This window comes from Cygnus atratus, chromosome 6, assembly GCF_013377495.2.
Source record: "Cygnus atratus isolate AKBS03 ecotype Queensland, Australia chromosome 6, CAtr_DNAZoo_HiC_assembly, whole genome shotgun sequence".
Taxonomy (NCBI): Eukaryota; Metazoa; Chordata; class Aves; order Anseriformes; family Anatidae; genus Cygnus; species Cygnus atratus.
In genome coordinates, this window is record NC_066367.1 from 16,027,749 (window position 1) to 16,049,817 (window position 22,069).

General features: G+C 40.7%; 1 protein-coding gene across 15 annotated transcripts in view; it reads left to right on the plus strand.

The window, feature by feature from the left end:
• The first annotated feature begins 10,751 nt into the window (after positions 1–10,751).
• Positions 10,752–22,069, plus strand: part of SESTD1 (SEC14 and spectrin domain containing 1) — a 53,041-nt gene continuing 41,723 nt past the window's right edge. Inside the window, exons 1-5 of one of the 15 annotated variants that reach the window (XM_035569431.2) lie at positions 13,502–13,546; positions 14,406–14,504; positions 16,862–16,933; positions 18,833–19,022; positions 19,170–19,264. The gene's annotated coding sequence lies outside the window, so the exon portion shown is untranslated. Of the gene's footprint in view, positions 11,210–13,501; positions 13,547–14,405; positions 14,505–16,861; positions 16,934–18,832; positions 19,023–19,169; positions 19,265–22,069 lie in introns of those variants that run through there. The other 14 variants (XM_035569405.2, XM_035569422.2, XM_035569398.2 and 11 more) reach the window with 14 other exon arrangements.

The window sequence follows — 22,069 nt, forward strand, 5'->3', positions numbered from 1 at the left end:
GTTTATTTAATTTTCTGGCTAAGGTTTTGGGGGAAGTAGTGGTAGAAAGCATGTTTTATTTATTTATTTTTTTCTGCTAGTGGTTCCAAGGTACATTGCTGAAGTACCAGTAGTGCCTATACAACCCTAGTGATCCTTCAACTCCTGTCCTGTATTTAAGCCCTTGAGCTGTTTAAATCTGGAGCACCTGGCTGGAAACAAAGGCAAGGGGCTGTCTGAGTGTTTTCACAAATAGAAGTAATGTGTCTCCTGCTTCAACTACATCCCCGCCACTTCTTCATGGACTATTTAGCACAAGGGTGTTCAGCAGGCTTTGCCTTTGTTCGACACCTGCTCAGAAAAGCTGTTGAGTACCAGAGTCCATTGGAGTACGGCAGCCCATTAATGCTTGCTTTTGAAAATGCAGGTCTAACACTAGCACAGCAGTTGTGATCCTTTGTGGGAAAGTGCTCCAAATGCAAATTTTAATCAATGCTATTTCCTTATAAAATCAGTCCCTCCAGCTCCCTAATTATCAGCACCAGGCTCTGAATTGCCATTATACCTCTCATATTGAGGTCCAGATTGAAACTGATATCTTCCTGTGCTGCACAGGAAAGGATTATCACCCTGATGCTCTACCAGGGATGGGAGCATACGTCAAGCTGATTAGAACATTTTCCTCTCTCCTGTGCACAAGGTTCCACCACTGCAGCTCTCTTAATGTAAAGCTACTTATTTTTATTCTTCTTATAAAAAATAAAATAATAAAAAACCCTACATGATGCTTCTGTGTATTGTCATTCATAGCTATTTTTAAGAAATGACAAAATCAAGATTGAGCCAATATTAAGCTTATTTTTTTTATGCAGTTCATAAGTACTGTGACCACACCTGCTGTTTCCCTTTCCTCCTATGCTAACATTTTTGCAGCCTCCTGCTTTCTCTGAACAACTAAAAGCCTCTAGATCAATAAAAGAAAGTAGATGTTCAACAGAATGGCTTACAGACACCTGAGCTTTCAAAACCACTGTGAAATAATTTCCCTCCCCAGTAAAATACAAGTGAAACTCTTTGGCAAGCGAGTGCATGTTCTGCTTTGTTATGTGTAAATAGAATAAAAAAGAAAGCATGATTCCTACATTTGAATTGTTTGGAAAATAATTGTATGCTACCTGTTTCCATTACCAACAAGAAGAGCTAATTTTTTCATTTAATAATATAAAAATCATCATATGCTTTTATTAGGTTGTTTAGTTTCCTTGTGGTTGGATATAACATTGTTATACTTAACTACTATATATATAATTTATTATTGGTGATAGTTATTGCTAATAAAATAGTCAATGAAAATACAAATATTATCATATTAAAAAAAAGTTGAATCCTTTTACTGCAACAAACTGTTTTGCACATTTTAGAACTTCTTTGTAGATTCTTTAAATGGAGAGTCTTAAGAGATTTTTGCAAAGCTTTGAGGAAAGTCTGTCTTTTTGCATTTAAACCTGAAATCAGAAATGCAGGTTATATTTTTACAAGATTTTGCAGCAGCTCAGCACTTGGAATATTGTAGTTTATTAATGACTTCTGGGGGCCTGCTCTGTCAGAGAAGCCTGAAAATGTAATTGAAAAAAAAAAAAAGCATAGTGGTCACAGATAAAAATAAGGATATTAATGAATATACAGAATAGAAAAAAAAAATTGAAATCTATTTAAGGGTGAACGTTTTGAGGCATAATCTGGATTAAACCCAAATGCAATGTTTTATTTACCAACTACAACAGAAAGAGACTAGGCTTTTGTTTGCTTCTTATTTTGCTGTGCTGCAGATTAGCTGCTGCAAATGTTTAAAACTGTGTACCTGTGTCCTGCTCTGAGAGAGAAGCAAATAGATGCTGTGTGTTTGCAGTTGTGATCTGGGAAGTATCCAGCACACTCCAGCTCTGGGAGGGAAGCAGTGTTTGTGAGGAGTAACTTGGGCTGGCCTCTAATGGCTGCTTTACAGAACAGAGGAATCCAAAGGTTTGTCAGTTTGACTATTATTTTCTGCAGCTGAACACTCTTTGTGTGCCTATTCCAAAGGACTTCTGGTAATTAGAAATCTGATTTTGTATCTTTTATATCGTCCATATACTTAAATGGTTTATAGGTGATCTAAAGTCTAGACCACAGCCCTGCTAACAGAGCTACAGAAATGTCTGAAATGAACAGGGCTTCTTGTTGGCGGTGGCTGCCTGTACAGATCCAAGCACAAGATGTGCACTCTCATGCAAAATATCTAATTCTGCGGATATTTTACTCACATAAGCAACTTTATATGTGTGAATAGTCACCTTGAATTATAAATATAAGAGAACTAATTGTATTTATGAGGCCTAGCAAGACTGGAACAGGACTATTAAAAGTTTTTTCTTCCTATTCTATCAAAACTGGTTTAATTTCTCACAATAAATAGAAATTTAAAAAGAATGAAGGAAGAAGTCATACATGACAGCCTGGGGAATTGTTGTGCAGTATACAAATACTGACTGATTTTGAAACTTCTCTATTACCAAACATCTCAGCATCTGTGCGATCTGCCAAAGGGTGTGATGTGCATTCAAAACCAGGAAGCTTGGAAGGCACCAAACTTGGGCTGGTTCCACTCAAGCTTCATTGAAGAACGAAGCTTAGAAAAGCCTGACGATTCAAATCGATTGGACAAGAGAAAAGTCTTTGAAGAGGAGACCGGCGAAGTCAAGGACTGACACTAGAGAAGGGGCAAAGAACTCGGTGTACTCACAGGGAAGGGCATGCATCACTTAACAGGAGAGAATAGCTTTATACCTTCAGGTGGAGTTTGATGAGTGTGTCCTTGGTGAAAGTACTGGCTGAATCAGTCCCAGGGGGCAGAAAAGGAGCTATTTCTGACTTTGGTCTGTTCTCCAGCCTGGCTCACCATGCAGCTGCACAAACCAAAATACTCCCTGAAAAGGAAGGGGCAAGAGGGGCAGCTGCAAATGAAGCAAGGGCACATCAAATCTGGCCTGAGATGAGCACCTGCAGAGGAGAGACTGCTAGAGAAGTCTGGAGGAGATCTGTGCCACCTTCAGGTTCCAGAGGTACAGGCTGGCAGGTAGCTTGGGCGCAGCAAGAGTTTAACCTAAATCCAAAACGTGTTTAGAGCAGGGAGGAAACCAAACAGAGAAATGCACAACCAGGCCTCTACTGTTAACTAAGTCAAAGCTGAGAAGGCCGTTTATTTCTGCTACGGCATGGTACTGATGGGGTAATCGCTGGGTGCCGAACAGGTCAGTGAGTCCAGAGAAGGGTTTCGTGTGAGCTGGTAAGGATGGTGAGGAAGGTGAAGGGGGAAGAGTTGCCACTAGTGTTAGTGCTGGTAACAGCAACCAGCAGGCATAAGGACATGTTTCTGGGAAGGAGTAATAAGTGGCCTGGGTGGCACAGAAGCCAGTGAAAACAGATGGGCCCTGTTTAGCCTAAGGAAGGTTTAAATCCATGCTGCCTCTGATGACACAACCTCGGTATGCTTGTGAATTTTAAGTGGGAAGGTTCATTAGGACAATTTGCTGCAATATAGACAACTCAAATGCTTCTTGCCAGTCCTGAAAACTCTAACTTTTTATAGTTTTTTTCCTATAAACTTTATAGTTTTTATATATTTTAAATAATATGTTAGCAAATTATAAACAAAAGATTTGTATTTAGGATAAAAGGCAAATAGCTGTCTGGATCCAGTCACTGATTATTGCTGGAGGACACTGGTTTTCTTAATGATAAAGTGTGGAAGATAGCCACAGCCAGTTATGAAAGAGGGTTTAGAAGAAGAATGAAAAACAATTATTTCATAAAATAATGTGAATTCAGCAGAATCCTTGTAAAATTTTTAAGCAAAAGAATTTCACATCCCTGCCTTTATTGTGTTACTTCAAACCTATCTGTATTTGAAATGTACTTCTGATTCAGTTAAAGCAAGCATTTCAAAAATCCTGAAACGCAAGGCCATGTAGAGATAAGCAATAAATGTCAGTAACAGTTTCAAACTCTTAGGAAGCAATGCATCTGTTGAAGAAACACAGAGCCTGAGAAGCCAGATTTCATTCAGTATAAATTCTGCTTCCCCCTCCATCTCAAACAACCTTGCAATACCTGAAAAGGAATAGAACTGCCACAGTTTTGCTGAAAGGCTTAAGTGTGCGATGTTGCAAATAGCTTTTCGGTGCAGTCTGAGGACAAACACAGCAGCCTGGATAGCTCACCCTAAAAGGATGTAGGAGCCAGGCAGATCAGCGGGACAGATCTGTTGGGTGGGCACAGGCAGGCTGGCGGGAGCGCTGTGAGTCAGCTGCTGCACGGCCTGCACCAGGAGGGGGAGGAAGGTGTCTAGCCAGCTTCCTGAAGCCAAACCAGTTACATGTAAGAAATAACAAGACCTTAGCTCTTATTCCTGAAACATGAAATGGATTTAAATGCCTTTATTCACAGTACAAGAAAGATGCTATTGAAGCAATAAGGTACCCATAGATATTTGTTAATGTGTAAGGAATCTGTTTGTATACATGCAAAAGGACAAATTAAAAATTTCTTACTTAAAGAAAGAACAGAAATGTTTTCTCACAGTGCCATGCCTTAGAAGCGGAGTTGCATACATGTACATGATCTGTCTCTAGCTGTGCTCCCTGAGAATCCTTTCCTTTTATCTGCATGCACGTGGTAAATTTCCGTAGAATTTGTAAAACCAAAAGTTATTGGGAAGATGTAATTCATGGTACATTGGGTTTTCAACTTGCTCACTGACTCACAGGAAGAATATAAGGACTATTAATGGCCTTGTCTTTAGAAAGGATCATTTGATGAAGTAATATATGCTATGAGTCTGTAAGATCTTTTTATCCTTTTTTTTTTTTTTCCTTTACACACAGAAATGCACATTTTTTGTGAAATTTTGTTATATACTGTTATATACTATATATACATATATATGCAGTGATTCAGTGCAGGATAACATTCTTTGATAACCTTTCTTTTTATGGAAGTTTTTGTGTTACCTTATTAAGTAAAAATTGTTGCATGACTTCATTCATCTCTGCCCTATTTTTCCCATCTCTCAGTATGAGCTGTTCTGAAATTATGTTCATGTACTAGAAGTCAAAGTGCCAAGTACCTATTTTTGTACTCAACAGTTACATCCAAACTTCAGTTGTTGTTTAACACCAAATACTGTAAAGACAAAAAACTCAAGAAATCCTTGCCTCAGACTAGAAAATTATCAGCACTTTGGTTTAGACAGTACTCGTGATACTCTGCTTAAATAGTACCTTATTACCAAAGTGGCCTGAGTGACTTTAACAACCTACTTGTAATGCCTGTGACCTCCTTGAATGAGGTCAGCATTGCCACCTGATTCCCCATGACTTCTGATGCACCTGTGCAGAGAAGCGACACAGGAAGCCCTAGGGTTACAAACTACTTGTAAACGGTGCAAAACAACTACCAATGAGTGGGATTTTAAAACACCTCTGTGGATTAGAAAAAAAATCCTGTGATTACCTTCCAAGGGTTTTGGATGTGTTTGAAAATCCTGGCCGTTCCGGGTAAGGTTTCTGAAATATTTTAAGGTTAAGGATCAACACAATGAATTATACTTGAGACTACTTTGTTTGCACACAACAATGTTGATAAAGCAATGAGAAATTACTTCCACACATTCCAAAATATTTTACTTCTCAATTATAATTACAGATGTAATTCCTTTCTTTGGTGAAATTGTTATTTTTTTAGGCATGAAATTCTATCCTTGAAGAGGATTTTTGACACATGGGGTGAACACCACATATTGAGTAACTGAACACCAAGTAACACCCTGTCTCTGTAAAATGACCACTCTTCTATACCAAAGGTTGCATTTTAAGACTCATAAATGCTTAATAAACATAATAAACTATGAAGCAAGGCCGCTTTAAGAATGTCCATAGACTAGCAGACACAGTGATGAATTTTAACCAGCTCAGGCATTTACTCTTAAGAATGGCTTTTTTTTTTTTTTTTTTTTTTTTGAGAGAGAGAGAGAGCAAGACAGCAAGGAGTTCTGGGTTATTGCCTCTAAAAATACTTCATATTTCTTATCTTCTTTCAATTCACCTTGTCTCACAATGATTGTGATTAGTATTAGTATACACCCTGGAAGCCAACTGCTGTTTGTAAAGTTAGAAAACCAACCTATAAAGAAGATGAACCTATATATAAAAAAAAAATTATTTAAAATCTGTAACTGACCGGTTCTTGTTAACATAGGCAGATGTGCTATTTTTACACTACAGAAAAAAAACTATTACTGAGACTCTCCTTTCAATGTATTCCCTTTCCAAATGATCCCAGTCTGATCCACAGAAGAAAAGCACAGATTTGTTTTTTTCTCATGAACACACTTGTTAACTCCTCCTGGTCAGAACTGTGCCAATCTCCAGAATCACCCAATATGGGGAATGTGCACAAAAGTGTAAAGCCATCTAAGACTACACTGCAGAACACCTGTTCCTTGATTTTTGACTTTTATCACCATCTAACCACCTTTATCCTGTCAACATTTTGCTATACCTGCTAGGAGTTCATTTTGAAGCTGGAAACTATATGTAAACCTAATGTAAACAAAAGAAAAGGTGGTGGTACTGCATATAGCTTTTTCGATAGGCAAATGCTAATAAACCCCATGGCCAAAGAGTGAGCAAGCTGCAGAGAGTCAGTAAGTAATCAAGCTTCCTGAGAAAAGTATTTATTTATTTATTTATTTATTTATTATTTTTATATGCAAGCAGAAGAAGCAAGCAGTGCAGTTCTGGCAGAACGTTAGGCACTTTGTCTAAGAGTCATTCAAAAGCATCACTGATGACCAGTGCTCTCTCTGCTACTTCTAGAGTTAGTGCTTCAGAGTCCTGTTTTTCAGAGCTGTTATGCCTTGTATGACAACTGGTATGGTGAGCATACTTGTTCCTCTTCTTCAGCAAGCACCACAGCAGTAATCCCTGATCATTCTGAGCCATCCATCACCAGGGTATGCTGTAGACAACCCACCAAACCTGCTCTGTGGGATGGCACAAGCACCTAACAGGACAGGTAGGTTGGTGCTCATCTCCTTCCCCAACAGGCACAAAGGTGACCGGAGGCATGCCCATCTCCGTTTTGCGGTCGGGTGCCTTCCCACTGAACCTACAGAGACCGGATCAAGATCCATACCCTTGTTATGCCACAGGGAGACTCAGGCCAGAGCTGGTAGACCATTTTGCTGCATAGAAAGGAGGATGTTCCCCTTATACTATAGGGGCTCGGGGTCTGTTGCCAGGCAGAAACTATTTCTCCTTTGCAAGCTGAAATAAATTCCTGAGGAAACTGTTGAAGAAATGTGCGCAGCAGGACGCTGACCACAGATAGCTTTGCTTCCCAGGAAACGTTTCTGACATTTCTCAGGTAGCTAACACAAGCAATGCAGCTTTTAGGCTTCTATTTTATTTTTTCACAAGAAAGCCCTTATTTCCTCAGTAGAAAGGAAAGGACAAGTTATGAAGTATTTTATAGAAGATAAAAAGTAATTAAACAAAGTAATAAATCACTGCAAAGCTTGCTGCGGGACATGCAATCCAACAGGCTGTAATAGTACTTAGATGGATACAATGAGATCAATGCTTTATTGTTTCCACCTGACCACAAAGCATATAAAAAAAGACACAAAATACAGTTTCTTCAGAATCTTGCAAGGATTCATACTACTGTCTCATTACAGACATGTCACTCATGCAAAGACATTTGTAAAACAAAGGCTTTATCTTTTTTAAAAAATAATTTAAGTGATGAACTTCAAAGTTATTGCCAACATGAGATAGCTATTTACAATATTGTTTTATGCACTCTTTGGCAAGTATGATCTTCATGAAATATAGGTGCTTCAAAACCTGTTGCCTCCACAGTGTGCCAGCCTGTGTTGATCAGTAAATGCAATCTCACTGGTTTGGGCTACCTGGGACTCCAGTGTGGATTCCATTAGGAGTGTGATTTAAGGCTTTGTTGCAATTGTTTCAGAAGAACCAATCTCTTCTCGGTTCATGATTAAAAACTATCATTTTTAATCATCGCGGTCTACAACTTCCTCGCGAGGAGGAGTGGAGAGGCAGGTGACCTATTCTCTGTTATCATCAGTGACAGGACCCGTGGGAACGGTGTCAAGCTGAGGCACGGGAAGTTTAGGCTAGACATCAGGAAGAGGTTCTTCACCGAAAGGGTGGTTGCACAGTGGAACAGGCTCCCCAGTGAAGTAGTCACTGCACCAAGCCTGTCTGAATTTAAGAAGAGGTTGGACTGTGCACTTAGTCACATGGTCTAAACTTTTGGGCAGACCTGTGCGGTGCCAGGAGTTGGACTTGATGATCCTTGTGGGTCCCTTTCAACTCGGAATATTCTATGATTCTATGTTTTGTGTTTAAAAGAACATTGCAAATTTTTATGCTAATAGCAGGTGAATGTGGCTACCTTCAGAATTCAGTGAGCAGTAGTTCACATATTGAATACTGTAGCAGATCTTTTGTTTGTTTCTGTGATGTTTTGAATGTGCTCTGAATGCTTATGTTTCTGTCAGTTTCACTTCCCAAGCCTTCTAATATTTATCAACATAGGAGGGACTTTTCCCACTGTTTTGCCAACATGAATCTGCCTGTATGACAAACACGTAAGGCTTTAAAGTAGTAGATATCTTTGCTGCTTACCCATGAATACGATACCATCTTGTTATGATCATAAAATGCCACATAGAAAACATTCACTGTTTTTTATTTACAATTCATCATTGCCAGCCTACACTAACCCTAGTGCATAGTTATTTACTGACTTGCAAATATACAATTTATGAAATGCAATGGTCTGCAACCTATATCTCTACTTACTTATGCTAGATAGTGCTAGCTTGTGCTAATTAACCCTTCACAGTCATTTTTGACCTGCAGGTAAAAACAATTGTCTATCTGCTGCATGGAGATGTAGAAGCAAATAGCAAGCAAGGCAGCAGAGTAAATCATTGCAGCTGGAGGATTTCCAGCCTGCCTGGTGCAAGGCTGTGCCCGGCAGCGCTAAGTGGAGCAAGAGAAAGCTGTGGGAGGCTCCTCTGAGTGTGGCATGGGGTGCTGCACAGGATGGCCACCGTCACACCTGGTGGCACCTGGGACCAGTGTCATGGTGAGGAGCTGCTGCCCACTAGAAGTGTGTGTGGGGGTTGGTTTGGTTTTCTTTGATGGCTGATTTTTCTGGAAGCACAGCAGCTGAAGCTGGAAGCAGTAACTCTATTGTGAGAGCATGGCTCTGCCTGTAACAAAGGCTCTGTTGTGCTGGCACACAGCACAGCTCCCAAGGCTCAGGATGTTTTCAGCCTATTTACTTCTATTCATAGTTGAGTAAATCTGGCATGGCTGCTGGAATATTATAACATGTATGCAGGCCTGTTTTGATCAGATTGATCCTTGATACAAAAATACACTGTGAGTTCTTTTTACTGGTAGTTTGCATGGCAAAGGCCACTAACTACAACTCTGAACTTCCAGTATAACTTCAAAAAAATTATTCATCTCAGAGTCTATCCTAGCAAATCCCCCAGCAGAGGATACGTGGACAATTCTTTATCTTCAGCTCTCGCACGTCTGCTGGGTTGTGTTCCCTGAGAGAAGGAGAGCTTTGTGACTCAGCGGAGGCCAGGGATGAGGTCAGTACCACAGATGTGCTCCAACAGGGACGCTGAGGGGGAGTCCTACAACAGATGTTGACCGGCAGCTACAGGGAAAGCAGTGGTGCTTTTGCAAACTGTTTTACTGAGGAAAACCAAACAGTTGGAGCCTCTGCTAGTTACAGTTCTCATATTCGGATTGAGATATAGTAATATTCAATCATTCTGCAAATAACAAGAGCAAGATTATTGTTAGGATGAAGTCTGTAGATACTATTTTTTATTATGAGCAATTACATAGCCCAAAAATGATGTGTTCAGCAGCTTTAAGACTGACACCAACTTGACCTAGGGCAGTTAGACTGAAAGCAAGACAAGAGTCCTGGCTGGTTTTCTTCAGATTTCTTTCCAGCTTGCACATTTTTGCTTGTATCATTTTAGTCTTGGCATCATGTAGTTTCAGGATGTGCGTCCAGGATAGGGTCAAGATGAGAGGTTATCAGCTGCAGTCCGGGGAAACAAATTATTAGCTGTGTGGTGACCGAAACACCGCTGTCAAAGGGCCACAACAGGTGGAGGTAGCAGATAACGGCTCTGCCCATGCCGTTATCAAAGACCACTTCTCACCTGCGGACACCCGAATCAGCTGGCGTCCAACACGCCGCCCGCAGGCTAGCTCATACAAGGGCCCTCAGTAATTAACGAGAAAGGGGCAGCATACCTGGCAGTATCTCATTTACCACCGGGTGCCTCGCATGGCTGCGTTTTTCGGGGTACCGCTGCGCCCCGCCCCGCCCCGCGCAGCCGCACCCCCTCAGCCGGCCGTGAAGGGCCGGGGCTGGCGCTCGGCACCCCCTAGCGGGGAGGCGGCCGCGCAGTGTCTGCCGCCGGGGTGGGTGGGGATTCTCCTCGCCGGCTCTCGGCCGGCCCAGGACCCGCGCAGCGGCTCGGAGGGAGGGAAGGAAAGAAGGAGGCAGGGGCGGTCGGCTCCGCGCCCCGCAGGCGGGGGCTGCAGCGGCGCGGGGGCGGCCCCGGCAAGCCACCGTCTCCTTGCTGGCAGGGGAGGGGTCGGAGCCGCCCGCCCCTCGCCGGGGGCTGCCGCCGGCCCAGCGAGGCGCTGCGAGCCCGGCCGGAGCGGGCGGGTGGGTCCCGGCTCCGCCCCGCGTCCGCCCTGCCGCCGGCCTCTAGCCCGGCCGGGCCCTCGGAGCGCCGCAGCCCGGTGAGTAGGCGTCCGGGTGGGGGCTCTTCCCCCCACCGCAGCCCCGAGCGCGGCGCAGGCCCCGCGGCCAGGCCGCGCTTTGTTCCCCGGGAGGTGGCGGAGCTCTGTCGGGCGGCGGCTGGCCGGCTGCCTCGCGGCCCTGCCGGGTACTGAGCGGTGGTGGCCGGGCCCGGCGGTGGGGCTGGGGGCACTGCACGCCTAGCCTCCCCGCGCGGCGCCGCCTCCTCGCCCGCCGCGGGCGGGCTGACGGCTGCCTGGCCGCTCGTTTTCCTGACCCCTCGCGGGTCTCCGGCCGGGAACCGGCGCAACAGGTCCGGGCATTGTTCGCCCCGGCGCTACGGACGGGGCCGCGGCGGGGTGGGGGTGCGTGGGGATGGGGGGGGGGGGGTGGCTCCTGGGGCATCATCGGGCCCCGCTTTTGTGCGGGCGCCGCAGGGCGGCGGCCCCCTCCCGGCCCGGGGCTCCGTCGGGAGCCGCCTCGGCCGCACTTGGGGCTCGCCCCGGGAGCCGCGGCCCTGGCGCTGCCTCGGCGTGGAAGCGCTGCCTGGTCGGGAAAGGTGATTCACGGCCGGAGCAGAGGCTGCTCAGAGCCGTGGTTGCTGTTTCTTTGGGTTTTGGCAGGTCTCTTGTCCAGCGATTTTGCCTTTTCTTCCTCCATAACCGTAGCGTCTCGTGATATCCACTAATAGAGCCTTTCAGGCAGATGGTTGTGGGCAGGAGATGCTTTAAAGCGCTCTGAAACAGTGTGTCACTGCGTGGAAGCAACTGTTTAAGACTTGTGTGGATTGCTGCAGTGTGGCTCTGTGTTTGATGAATTTCTCTCTTCCTCTCAGTAAGCAAAACTGGCAGTGCTTACACGGATTAGTGTTAATAGATGCTCTCGTCACTTGCTCTTTCATCTTCATCCCAAAGGAAATACTGGTCCGCTGTGTTCCTAGCACTGCGGTGTTTGCATTGTCCTAACGATTGGATGCTGACTTTGTTCCCTCATTAAAATTCACTGTGGTGAGGAAGCACTGCTTTTTCCCCTTCCCTGTTCCGTGATGTCTGATAAGGTTCAGTGCACAGTAAATAACAAATACCACAATTACGGTACAGGAACAGCTATAGGGATGAACTTGTGTGCTAATAAAGGCTGTTATTTTTCTGAATGTATGTCTCTTTATAGTCCTAGTGATGTTGTCCATGCCAAACACGAACTTAATAATGATGGAAGGGGGAAGGTGGACCATAGCGTAGAACTGAAGCTTGGTCAGAGAGGCCTGCTGCTTGTGCTTTGTTTTGTGGGGAAGAGCAAAACAAACAAAACTAGAGACGATTACAGTGTTGCTTCTAGTGATGGCTCTGGGGAGTTTGCACAATTCTTTACAGCATAAGCTGTTGCATCTTGAAGAATCCTGTGAAATCATCTTAGCCAACTGTTTTTCTTAAAAATAACATAATAGTTGATGTTTTATTCACAGTTTAGATGGTCTGTGACATTGCTTTTCCGAGAAACAGAAATTAAGAAAACTTTGTGTCTTATAAGAAACAGTACCCTGATGTCTCCTTGCATTATAGGCTCTAATTCCAATTTAGCTGTGGAATCATATTGCTCAGTAAAGCTTACACTAAGAAGGGAAATGCACATGGTTTTGGAGTTGATTGCTGTTTGCCATCAGCAGAAGGAGTAAGGTAGGCTTCAGGTCAGTGTTAGTTTGCTGCTGCTTGAGAGGGGGGGGAATGGGAGGTACTTGTGGAAGAGACTAAACGTGTCAGTGGTGAGCTTACTCATGATGCTACACAACTGGCAAAGTTTTTAGGAGTAGAGCATGAAGAGGAATAATTTTATCCCCTCAGTGACAATGAGTGGTTGGGGAAATAAGGCACACTTATAGTAGGCAGCTCCTGATAAAGTAGGCAAAGCCTGCGCAAGGATCTAGTAAGGGTAAGAAATGGTGGCACAGGTCTTCCCCAGCATCTTTGCTCAAGCTATCTTGAGCACTTGCTATTGATATTCTTGTTCCTGGTCTATGGGTGTGTACTACTGCCTTCTCTCTGTCTTTCTGGTGTATTTGCCTGACTGGCAAATTTCTGGTAGTATCTCTCTTTATGAACCTAAAACTTGTTGTGAGAGAGTGCTGTAATGACTGCTGCAGCTGAGTAAATATAAAACCTGTGAAATGTGTTCAATGTATTGGCTTCACCTGTGATACAATAAACACAGATTTGAGTTGTTGGATGTTATTGTTAGGTGGAGTTTGATCATGGCTGCAACATTTCATGCAAGTCTTGAAGCATTTGCTGAGGTTTTTCATTTAATACTTTCTCTTAATCCTGCATTTTCTAATATGTAGAGGGACTATATCGAGTTCAATTTCTAATTTGCTTTTTTAATATTAGTGTTTAACTTAGTTAACTTAGTTTGTAGGAATACATTCATCTTCTTTTCACAAAAAAACCCACACTTTTGCCTAAAACACTGTGTAGATTACCTCTGCTAGAGAGCGTACTGCAGGGATTCTGGTTCTTGTTACTTTCCCACTGCTTCCGGTGCTGCCTTAGGAGCATTGCCTTCTAATTATAAACAATGTTGATGTCTACCATATGTTTTGGTAGAAAATATGGGATTCCTGCTGTCCTACTCAAGTCGGATGCCTAGCTTATAAGTAAGTATTTGTGAATGTGTAGTGGAGAAGTTGTTTTCTTTATCACATAGCTTTCTAACAAACCCTTGTTTTCAGTCCCAAAGGAAATAAAATTTTAGTTTCAGGATCCATGTCTAAAAATATGGTCAAATACATTTTTTATTTTTTAAATTTAAACTTCCAGTATCCAGGATCTGGAGCTCAAACTTTAATGCCTACAGAAAGCAGTGTATTCCAGTACCAATGGTAAGAAAGATCAATCTGTTCTGAAAAGTAGATTGTTAAAAACTTCATCTGACTTACTTGGGTCTTATGAAGCTGATGAATATGCTGTGTTGAAAATTATCTTTGCAGCTGGTGTTGCACGAACTTATTTTTAAGCTATGACTTTTGTGTTTAACTTACCCACTTGTTTTTTCATCTTGTGATGTTGTAAAATCTTTAAAACCTGATATAACTAAACCAAAGCTTCAGATACTGAAGTTGTTTGCAGTTTGTCTTTGGCATTATAAAATAGTGCAATTTGTGTTATTGTCTCATAGTGTTAGTGTTTCAGAGCAGTGCTCTCAAATGTAGAGGATGCTTATGCAGAAGAATGGAGATACCTGGATTCGAAAGAGAGCTGTGATTGTGGGTGAGAGTAAGGACAGAAGTTCTAAAAGCATCAAGGTAAATTGTTGCTGCTCTGCTAATGATAAGCCTGTGTACAGAAGAAAAATAAGAGACTTGAGCAAGTAGAATAACCCACTGGCAAGACTTCTTAGTCTTAGACTAAATGAGAATGAGAGATCTTGAAGTGAGGATATCCTTATGGGAGACACTAAACTTGACAAGGAAACAAGTAAAAATGAATATGGAGTGTTGTTTTCTCTTTTTCTAGGAGAGAAGATGAGCTGCAGCATTTTGGGCAAGCTGAAGTTTGGAATGCTAGGACATAACCTGTTAAGAAGGAAATCACAATAGTTAAGAGGTGATGAAGGTATGACTTAGGGCTTTGCAGCAGCAATGATTCAAGGGAGATAGATGTAGTAGGCACATGAGAATGCAGAGACAGACAATGGTGTTGGCAGAGTTGACTTTGAGATGTGTTCTTAGAAAGTATCGTTAAAGGATAAATATAGACCAGACAAAATAAGGCAAAAAAGGGCACTGGAAGCATAGGATAAATGGATTTGATGTTAACATAATGTTTTGGTCATTAAATTGCCTGTATGGCTGAACTTGAGAGAATAAATGGACATTCTTAAGGGAGAGGGTCAGGAATAACATCAAATACATAGATTAAAGGTGCTGTGGCTTATCTGTTATTGGGTGTTAATGAAAATAATGGTTTCTAATCAGTGTACTCTTAATGTATACTCTTACTCTTGTCTGTTTTCCCTATGCTAGCATAGCATTTGCAAATTCTTTCATGATATGTTCTAATTCAGCCCTAGAAAATAGTATCAGTGGAAAATGCATGAACTTGTTATACCTGTGCTTCAGGTAGCAGTTTTGAGAGCTTGACTTTTATGTTCTCTGAAACATGTGACCATCTATTTATTTATGACGGTGGAATACTATGTTTTATTGCGAGGGAATGGGAGAGAGGTGCTGTGGTTACTGCAGGTGGTTGCTGTGGCCAGGTTCTCTTGTGGTTTGGAGCTGTAATGTTCAGGATTTTTCACATGAGAACAAAATTGAAGATAACTGTTCAACTTAAGAAATAAATCTTAAATCTTTCCTTTCACACAGTAACTTAAGGCCAGCACAGTTATTTTGTATAGCAATGAATCTGTAGTTCTGAAATATTTTGAAACTTACAGATGTGCATGAAAGCTATTTATGGCCCAGCTCTGGAATATTTCAATTTTCTATTTTACTTTAACGTTTGGTTAAGATTAGCAAAGTTCTCAAACTACTTACTTATTCCTTATACAGGGATTTTAATTATCTTTATTGTGTATACCTTCTGTGCTGTGCAGTGGGGCTTGAGGAAGGAGGCCACTCCCATATATATTATTTGTAAATACAGAGGAAATTGTTCATGGTGCTTTGAGGCCCACATGCAGACTTATTTTGGAGCTAGTAACTTTGTTTGTCAGATATCAAACACGAAGTTTTAGAGATGTGTAAACAGTCTCTTTATTAGCCTCTCATTAGTTTTCTTTTTGTTTAGGCTATTTTCTCCACCTAAAAAGGATAACTGCTTTTGTCTGCTCTGCTTATGTCTGTGTTCCCCACTCGACTTTCCTCTCAAACAACCCCTTGGCCCCTGCCCCAGACTCTATCTGGCTGTCAGTTTAGAAGAGCATTTCTTTTTGCTTCCATGTAATTGTAGTGATATTATACTGGGCTGAGAAGTGATTCTGAGGGCCTGAGCCACACGTACTTGTAACCAGTGCCAAGTATGTGTATTGTTATGAAGTTGTAGAACTAGATTGTTTTCTTGCATAAATGTTATAAAAGGAACAAGAAGTTCTAATCTGGCACCCCCAGAGAAAAGTTATTTTTCATTTGCTCTAGACTGCCAACAATTACACTCATCGGTGCAGCTGTTTGTCTTTTGACTTTGTCTTTTGATACAGCTGTTTATGGTATTGTCCAATCCCTCTCCTCTTACTGTCTATTTAGTTAGCTTTATAAAGTACTGAAGGCATAAGAGCTCTCTGATCTTTCATCATGAACTGGTTTTGGCCAGTTATTTAAAGAACTGGTGATAAGGGACTTGTTTTGGCCAGCTCTTTCACTCAAGCTTTTATGGCTGTTGGTTTGTTTTTTTTTTTTTTCAGTAGAGGGAGCTAGAGTAGGAGTCTGTCAGTTTATTTTATTATTCTATGAGTTATTTATTTTTCCAACCTGAAATGCAAACCATCTCTACGTGAGAGTTTGCAATCTGTACGATTTCTGTCATGTTTCCACATGGTTTCCAACTAAGTAACATTTTAAGAGCTGAACCTGTGTTTTTTATGGTAATTAGGGAAGTGTCATGAGGGAGGAAAAAAAATGTTTGTGCTATGCTTTGAACATAACATTTCAACTGACCTATTGGGAAGTAGGAAGGGATGGAAGAAGCCATCCCCCTAATTGCCTCACTTTGCTTATTCTGTGGTCATTCGATGCTCTGAAGTGAGTTGGGACTGTTCCAGATGACTGCAGCTTCTGCTGCGTTGGCTGCCTGTTGCAAGGGAGGGAATAAGGTAGACCAGAGTCTTTTGCTGCCTGGGGAAACATCCAAAAAGAGCAAGCTATAGAGGTCTACAGAAAGGTAAACACCAGGGCTCTCTGTAGATGTCGCAGAAAAGGAAATATGGAGATCCATCCAAAACCTGAGACTTACTTTCTCTCCTATTGTAGGTTAAAGAAGCCTGGAAACTGCTGTAATTTAACACGTACCGTATGTATTTGGCTTGGCCTGAGGCTGGAAAGGTTAGAAAACTCAAGCAAGCTATAGTTTTGTGTATAACATGTCATAGTATTACGGACTTCTGCATGTGTTTCTGTGGGTTGGTGTAAGACTGTCTGTGGATGTGACTTTTAAATCCAATGAAGTGCTGTTCCTATAGAGTGCTAATTGCTGCATAGTCCCGTGCTTGCCCTTACTCTATGAGATGACTGAGGTTTAGGTACCTTGTGTCATAACTGTGGGTTGTTTGTTAAATTGTTTGTGCTCTTCCTTCTTTTCTTTACCTCTGATGTTTGCTCCAAGTCTGAGGAAAAGCTCTCATTCTGTGAAATGAATGGTTGACAGAGATCAAAGTTAAAACTTAGGAGCACAATGTCTTTCTTAGATTGCATAGCCGCTCTTACTCACTTGTTCTGTTTGCTTGCTCACCATTCATTAACTTGCTCATCACTTCTTTTTGCCAGTCATCATTTATTCACTGCTCACAGAATGTTGAGGGAGAGGAAGAGGGTGGGAAATGAATATGGAAGATGGATCAAATAGAGGAAGTAGTTGTTAGAGACAGCTCTTTTAAATTTTGTTGCTAGCTGTAGTTAATTGACAAAATGTCTAAGTTAGGACTTGAATGTCCAGATGAAGATGGGGCAGGAGAAATTGAGTACTCTTTCTGAGCTTAAATTTGGTATGTCTGTGACAACATGCTTTTTGATGGCTTGGCAAACTGTTAACACAAATTTAAACAAAATTTGGACATGTTTTCCAGTTGGCATTCATGTGCTGTCACGAGTTGCTGAGTTAAAGTACTAATTGTGTGTCTGTAATGTAACTGGCATTGTATGATTGTGTTTTGCTTTCAAAGTACATACGTTTATATACTGATGAAATCTGAGTCTATAGCTTTTATTTTTTAACTCCTTAGTGTGAATTAACAGTTTGTGGAAGATTGGGAATAATTTCTTTTGGTACAATTTGAAAATCAGGCACAATGTAAAATTTGAGTATGCCTTCTCTTTTCCACTGATGATTTGGTCAAAAAGAATAATCATTTTATGACTGAACAAAATGGTTGGGGAAAAAAAAATATTATCCCTAAATGCAAATTGTTCTGAGGTCTTAAAAGACTCTGATGCTTAAAAATAAATAAGTAGTTGCTCCTAATTTGCTAGTTATCTGCATTTGACTACCTAAGCTGATGCTCATCTACGAGGTTTTATGGTGAATTTGAAACTGTCCAGCTGAGTGACCCAGTTCTGTGTGCTCTTTGATTAGAGACAAAGGTAACAAATGAGTGTTTAGAGTCTTTTCTCACTCCTTGGGTAGGCTTAGTGTTCTCAAATTGCCCTGAAGTATCAGTGCTGGAGATACTGTGTCCTTCTTGTCGTTTTGCTACTTCTGATGTTGTCTCGCCCATAGCTTTAATGTAGCTTTAAAGGAAGGTGGAATAATAATCTACATGGATGATCGTGATATTCAGTTTTCTCTCTCACGCATGAATTTTGTGTTGAATGGATGAACTTTTCTTTAAAGCTCATCCAGGTTGTTTGGGCTAATACTTTGTGGGTTGAAGTTAATGTCTGAAAGAACTTGCATGCTGGTTTCAGGGAATGAAGCTGTTAATTTTGAAGGTTTGCAATTCAGAAGTTGATTTTTAAAGAAAAGAAAAAAAACCTTCACCCTATATGATTGAGGCTTTTTTTGTTTTTGCAGTACTTCAGAATATCTATTGTTATTCGTGATATTGTTTGTGCCTGGACTTGCAAGCTGCTACAGTTTTGAATGTAGCTGCCCATCTGCTCTTCGGTTATTTATAGGCAAATCTATGGAACTCCTTATAATCTCCCAAGTCTGCAAAACATTAATGAATTAAACATAACAATACTCTTGTAAAAAGGGAACTAATGTATAACATCTCCATTTTACAGATGGGGAGATTGAATGAAGACTAAAAGGGATAAATGACTTGCTGAAAGCCATATGTATATTTCATAGCAGAACAAGGAATGGGAACCAGATTTTCTTCTGAGTTTTGGTCCTGCTTAGCAGACCAGCCATGCTGCATTGTCTGATATGTGATGAGAAAATGGTGAAATTACCTGCCCTTTGAACCTTGCAGTAGGTATTCATGAACAGACTAACCCATTTAAGGATCTTGCTCTGTGTACTGTGCTGAATATTTCAGTTCTAACAGCTCTGAGTAATTGCATGTGTATTAATTCTCTGTGATCCTGAATTCATTTTGATTGTTGATGTTTTTACCAGTGGTTCCCGTTGAATTGCTTAGAAAGAAAGCACATGTTAATTGCAGAGTCATGTTCGCTCTAGCATTCTCAGGGCGTCTTACTTCCAGTCATCAGGTTGGTGCAAGACCTTCAACTTCATCTGCCCTCTCTCTTTAATAGACTTTTAAAATGCTTTTAAACAGTGTCTGATCATTGGTTCTTATTTGGTTAGTTTTATTGTAGGAGACTGAAGATGTATACAGAGCAAACAATATTCTTCATTCATCAGAATTACACACTTTAACTCTGACTAACACACAGTTTTAATTGTAGGTCCTTTTTGTGAATTTGTTTTAATTTTTTAAAGGAATTTTTAGAATTTCAAACTGCCTTGAATTAAAAAAAAAAAAAAGTAATTTACAGTCTTTCTAGAGCATAGCTTTCCAGAGCTTAGAAATGACAGGAAATGCAGCCTGCCTAGTCATGATTTGATTTCACATTGGAGTGCAGCCTGAAATAGTTTGCATTTTTGTTCTATAATTTTTTTTGACAACTTAGTGTATCTCCAGTCCTTTTTCCTACCCCTAAACTATATCTATTTAATTCAAGTATGTCTTCAAGAGAATTTTATTCTCAGATAGAATTAGTTTATACTTTGTGGGGTGATGGGAAGAGATTTCTTTTCTTCTTTCTCTGGAACACCTTTCAAATGTTTAGGTCTTAAATACAAATATTGTCTGGATTTAATCTTGCTGTATTTCCATAGAAATCTTCAAAAGAACAAATATGTTATTGGAGGTGAACTTTCATGTATTGATTTAAAAACCTGTAAGCCCAGGTCATTCTAAAGGAGTTCATTGAGATTCTTTGGTGTGTTTCTTTTATTTTTAGCATGTTTCCTGTACCCACAAGTTTTATAACTTAGCCAATTAAAATACCATATGCCGAGTAGAAGGGAGGTAGGCATACAGCACTCTAGATTGTTTCTGACCTTGAGCAAATGGATTTAATCTCTTTAACTTGTTTCATATCTGTATAATGAAGGATTATAAAAGTTAGTCTTTGTTTTGGAATGATAAAATGCAGCCTGTTGAAGCACTTGTCTTTTTGCAAGTGAAATTTGTTCTCTTCAGTGCTTTTGTTTTTCCTGTGTAGCTTTTTTCTCTGAGTCCAAATGCCTTTTTTAATTTTAATTTTTTAAAAATTTTTTTAATTTTTAAAGTAGGCACTGGGTCTGCAGCTTTCAGCTAGACAGCGTTACAATACTGAGCATCACATCATTCTTTCCTCATACTAAATAAAAAGCTTGAAGGTCAGCTTAAGACTGTCATTTTGTCTTCTTCCAAACAAGTTAAAAACTTTTTTTAATAGGACTAAATATACTTTTTTTTAACAGCATACTTTAAAAAAAAAAAAAAAACCTTTGACAGTTGCCAATGGAAAGTAGATGATAACTCTCTTGAAATTGTTTCACTTTCCAGTAGAAAAATGGCATTTAGTTTTAATTCAACCTGAGATTCTCTAGTGTGCTAGGGATAGTGAGAGACAGTAAACGTTTTGTTAGTCTTGGAGGTTTTTATCTGGCATGTTGTGATAGCCTGCTGTTGTGAGAGCTCTCTTCTAGATAGAACAAATCAGAGCTCTCACAGAAGAGAGGTAACTGAAAACTTCCAGAGGTTATGGAACAAAGGGTAGGTGTTTGAAATTATCATAGCTCTGACTCACCTCCCTCCACTCTCAATGAACAAAATACTTCCTTTGGTTTCAGGAAATGCTGAACAAACGAACTATTTTAATCTGTGGACAGTGCCACTATTGTGGCAGAAAATCAAGCAGCACTTGAATTTGAAATAAATCGGTGCTTTTACAACAGCGAAGTAATGTGTTCCCTAAAGTCACTAAGCTGATGCAAGCTTTTGTTCGTATGTGAAAGTATGAAAATTCTGAAGTGTGAGTGTGCAAATTTGCCTTCTTTGATTATAATACAGAGCCATTTGTAATAAGTTTGAAATCCCTCTTGAGAAAAAGGGAAAAATCATTACCAGGTGTGTGTTCCACATGTTAAAGAAAAATGAATACTGTCAAAGCTAAGTTGCTCACACAGCATGGTTTGAGCATGGTTGTAGTGGAGAGGCAAAAATGTCTGCTTGAGTCATTCTTGAGTTTTGTATTTTATGCAACAAATAGCCGACAATTTTTTGCCTGAATCATACAGGAAGCTTTAATAGGATGCTTATCTGAGTAATTGTTTAAAGTGCAAGCTGTCTTGAGACTCAGTTTCCTGAAAGAGCCAGAACTTGTTTGTTTCTTTCTGTAATGTGTGAAATGTTTTATATAATTGATGAAAAAGACACTTAAATATGGAGATTTAGAATTAAGGGATGGAATGAACATTGAGAATCTTCACACATTAAAATAGGGAGGTTGAGTAAAAAGTTGAGATATTTTTGTTTCCTAATAAAAATAGTTATTTGGCTTCTTTCTGTCTGCAGTGAAGCTCATTTCTTTAACAAAAAAGCACTAATATATTTTGCCTTGGGTGTTCTGTTTGAGGCTTTTTTTTCCACTTCCACTAGATCGCTTACAGTCTTGATTCTCTTACCTGTTCCTTTTCCAAGGAAAAATGTTATCTGTATACATAAATACGGAATTGCCCAGTGAGCTTCAGGTCTCAGTCTGAAGCCCTGTGCCTGGACACGGTTTTGTGTATTTTTCTTTTCCTTCTGGTTTGAGGTATGTGAGAAGGAAATGAACTTAATCATGTAAGGATTGAGTTAATTTTATATGTTCTTTGAAATTAGACATGCTTAGGAGCTCTGGGTCTTGCTTTATCCTTTCAGCTACAGCAAAAATGATCTTCCCCACTGGGATGGTGATCGTGAGCTACACAGTAGGAGTTAATGTAAAATAACAGTCACACTTTCAGTACTATCTCAGTGG